Source organism: Scleropages formosus, chromosome 12 (assembly GCF_900964775.1).
Source record: "Scleropages formosus chromosome 12, fSclFor1.1, whole genome shotgun sequence".
NCBI classification, from domain to species: Eukaryota; Metazoa; Chordata; class Actinopteri; order Osteoglossiformes; family Osteoglossidae; genus Scleropages; species Scleropages formosus.
The window spans coordinates 5,014,731-5,019,015 of NC_041817.1; the positions used below are offsets into that span (position 1 = coordinate 5,014,731).

Sequence of the window (4,285 nt, forward strand, 5' to 3'; positions counted from 1 at the left end):
AGCTGAGGGGAGCAGTGATGCAACTAAAGTAGCGAATGAATCAGCAGCAGAAGTTTGCAAACTGTAGGAACAGCTCTAGAGTCTTTACGGAGGTCGGATGGGGCCAATCGAGTGCTGCCTGGACCTTAACCGGGTCCATTGCCAGCCCATCTGGGCCAAGAGTGAAGTCCAGGAAGGCCAGATGCTCCTGGTGAAAAAGGCATCTTTTATACCCTTGACAAAGATGCTGTTCTCTAATATGTCACCAAGCACCTGTCGCACATGCACCAAATGTTGGGCTATGGAGTGCGAGAAGACCAGGATATCGTCGAGGTACACCAGGACAAATTTGTTCACCATATCCCCCAACACATGATTCATGAAGGCCTGGAAAATGGAGGGAGTATTAGCTAGACCGAATAGTATAACCAGATAGTTATAGTGCCCCAGGGTGGTGCTAAATGCTGTCTGCCACTCATCCCCCTCGTATGTGGACCAGGCTATACATGCTGCACAGGTCTAATTTGATGAAAACTCGCACCCTGTGGACCTGTTCCAGCACTTCCGTGATCAAAGAGAAGGAATAGAGATATTTCACCCTTATACCATTATGGCCACAGTAATCAATAGAAGGGCACAACCCGCCATCCTTCTTTCCCACAAAGAAGAAACCCATGGAGGCCGGCACGGTGGATGGCCGAATAATGCCCGAGGCCAAGGCCTCAGACATACACTCCTTGATGGACTGCTGCTCAGGGAAGAGAACAGCTATACATGACCCCTCGGAGGGGAGGTTCCCGGCAGGAGGTTGACAGCACAATCCAACCGTTGATGTTGAGGTAGGGAAGCTGCTCAGGCCTTACTGAAGACCTCTTTGAGGTCTCTATTTGGAGGGTCACTGTCTCTCAGTCCAGCTCAGGTGTTCTTGACCGATCCCCAAGGGTATTAGGGCATCAAAGAGAGTGCCAGGGTCCCTTGTTGCCGACCAGAGGTGTTGCAGGAGCTCATGGGCCACGTTGTCCAGGGCGATGGCATTCTTTATGTACTACTGGTCTAAGGTCCAGTCTTCACCCTGGTACATCAGCGGTCCCCAACCTTTTTGGCACCAGGGACTGGTTTCGTGGAAGACAATTTTTCCACGGACCGGGGGGGAATGGTTTCATTACATTTATTGTGCACTTTATTTCTATTATTATGATATTGTAATATATAATGAAAAAATTATACAACTCGGATTCTGACTTAAAGCCTGCCACCAGATGCAGCTTAATTGTCACTTGCCACTCATTGATAGGGTTTTGATATGAGTCTGCAAGCAATTGATTTATTATGGTCTCTGTGCAGTCAAACCTCTCTGCTAATATTAATCTGTATTTGCAGCCAGTGGCAGTTCTACCTTCTATGGGCCCTGGGTGAACCCCCGCTCAGCGTCCCCCCCACTCCCCCCCAGAAAAACCTCTCTCGCTTGCTCCCCCTCCCCTCCTGCTCTCTTTGCAGATGTTACCTCAGGTGTTGCCATTGGATGCTCTGAGGTGATGTCAACTAACCCCACTCCTCCTTTTCGTATTTCTTAATAAGAGTACAGGTGTGTGTTTGACTTCACAGAGTGCCTGTGCTGTGCAGTCAGAGCCACGTATGACATCAAAGTACCACAAGAGCGATTCAAAGGCATATGGAGGTGCAGTGTGTTCGCGAGACGCTCCCGCGGTACTTTGATGTCATATGCCGAACAGTCTGCGCAGACGTGATGTGCAAATACGCTGTAAAAACCTGATCACACATTCTTTTTTTTTTTTTGTGCGGGCGCCCCGTGCCGCCCCCGGTAAGATGCCGCCCTGGGCGGCTCCCCATGTTGCCCATGTCTAAATCCGCCACTGTTTGCAGCCGCTTCCCAGCGCTAGCATCACTGCCTCAGCTCCACCTCAGATCAACGGCGGCATTAGATTCTCATAAGGAGAGCGCAACCTAGATCCCTCGTATGCGCAGTTCACAGTGGAGTTCGGGCTCCTATGAGAATCTAATGCTGCCGCTGATCTGACGGGAGGCGGAGCTCAGGAGGTAATACGAGCGATAGGGAGCGGCTGTAAACACAGGTGAAGCTTCGCGCTCGCCCGCCGCTGACCTCCTGTGCGGCCCGGTTCCTAACAGGCCATGGACGCCCGGGGGTTGGGGACCCCTGCCTTACGTAAACTTAAGAGATCATGGGCAAAGTGAGTCTGGAAGAGATGAATTCTCAAGCACTTTTTAAATGTGGAGAGAGTTCCAGCAGTTTTGAGTGAGAGGGGAGGTTGTTCCACCGCAACGAAGCCAAAACCAAGAACCCCTGTGCTTTACATTTCGTGCGCGGGACCACAAAGCAAGCAGAAGTAGAACAGCGAAGCTGTCTGGTTGGCGTGTAGTGGTTGATCAAGTCTTGTAAATATCTCTGAGAAGTTCCGTTGATGCATTTGAGGGCAATAACTAGGGTTTTAAATTTGATCCGGGCAGTTATAGGAAGCCAGTACAGAGAAACGAGTAGAGGAGATACATGGTAATGCTTCGGCAAGTCAAACATAACTTGAGCAGCAGCATTCTGTATCAGCTGTAGAGGTTTTGATTGCAGTAGTGGGAAGGCCACACAAGAGAGAGTTGCAGTAGTCCAGACTGGATGTCACTATGGCCTGGACAAGTAGTTAGGCAGAGTCAATTGTGAGATAAGGACGGATCCTGTGGATATTATGCAGGATATATCTGCAGGTCTGGGTTGTGGCTTCAATGTGCTGAGAGAAAGATAGACTTGAGTCAATCGTTGCTCCCAGACTCTTAGCCAGGGAAGAAGGCAAAATGAGTGAATTGTCCAGTTTGATTGAGAGATTGTGACAGGAAGACGGGCCAGCCTGGAGCTGTAGGATCTCAGTTTTGAAGAGTTTGAGTTGAAGGTGGTGATCGGACATCCATGCAGAGATGTCCTACAGGCAGGCAGCAATGTGTGTGGAAATGTCTGATGGTCCAGGTGGAAGGAAGAGGAAGAGTTGGGTTTCATCATTGTAGCAGTGGTAGTTGAATTCATGGGAGGCGATGACAGGGCCGAGGGAGGAGGTGTAGACTGAGAAGAGCAGAGAACCCAGTACCGAGCCCTGTGGGACACCAGTTGAAAGAGGCTGAGGAGGGGAACGGGAGCCCTGCCAGACCACTTGATAGGATCTGCCAGATAGGTAGGACTCAAACCATCTTAGTATTGCTCCTTTGATCCTAAGCTGACAAAGAGAGGAGAGTAGAATCCGGTGGTTGACAGTGTTGAATGCTGCAGACAGATCTAGGAGGATGAGAACCGACTGGAGAGCATCAGACACTGCCAGAAGTGCCGTCTCTGTGGAGTGACCAACTTTGAATGCAGACTGATATCCATCGAGGAGATGATTCCAGGTGAGGAATTCAGAAAGCTGATCACAGGCCACAGGACTGGGACAGGGAGAGGTCAAAGGACTGTAGGAGTGACAGAAGGCTGCCTACATGAATATTGTCAACATGCAGATTGGAGTCACCCAGGAGAATCAACGGAGTGTTGTCCCCTGGGAGAGAGCTTAACAAGATGTCAAGGTCATCCAAGAAGCAGCTGGGAGGGTCAGGAGGGTGATAAAGAACATCCACAACAAGAGTGATTGGGACAGTGATGGAGACAACATACAATTCAAAAGAGGATAAGTCATGCAGGTGGAGAGGGAGAGCAGAATATTACCACTGGGGAGAGATGAGCAGGCCTGTGCCTGTGCCTCCACCTCTACCCGCAGGACGAGGGGTGTGGGAGAAAGAGTCGTTAGTGGAGAGAGCTGCAGGTGTGGTTGTGTTGTCCGGGATGATCCAGGTTTCAGTTAGGGCCAGGAGGTCCAGTGAGAGATGGGAGGCATAGGCTGGTATGAAGTCAGCCTTCCTTACAGCAGATTTGCAGCTGCAGAGTCCCATGGAGAAATTGAAGCCTGATGGAGGGTTTTACAGATGAGGATAAACCAGGTTAATGTAGCAGCAGTAGCGTCAGAGTCTCTGATTGTGGTGTAGGACAGTTCGGTTGACATAGACACCTTTAATGTTCGACATATTTGAAGCATGATCCCTCGAAAAACTGACTGGGGACAGCATAATTCATGTAGCAGTGGTGGCCTCAATTGGTTGACCCCCGCAGGTAGACTCCCTTGTCTTTGCACCCCAAATCTTTGCACCAAGAGGCTGCCGCTAGAGGTCACAAGCTACTATTTAAACCAGGCTACTTCCCGTCAGATGAGATTCCTAATCAAAATCGCAACTACTCCGACAATGGTAACCAAAACAA

General features: G+C 50.0%; 1 pseudogene; it reads right to left on the bottom strand.

The window, feature by feature from the left end:
- Positions 1-2,120: 2,120 nt before the first annotated feature.
- LOC114912042 (uncharacterized) lies at positions 2,121-3,990 on the bottom strand (annotated as a pseudogene).
- Positions 3,991-4,285: the final 295 nt, after the last annotated feature.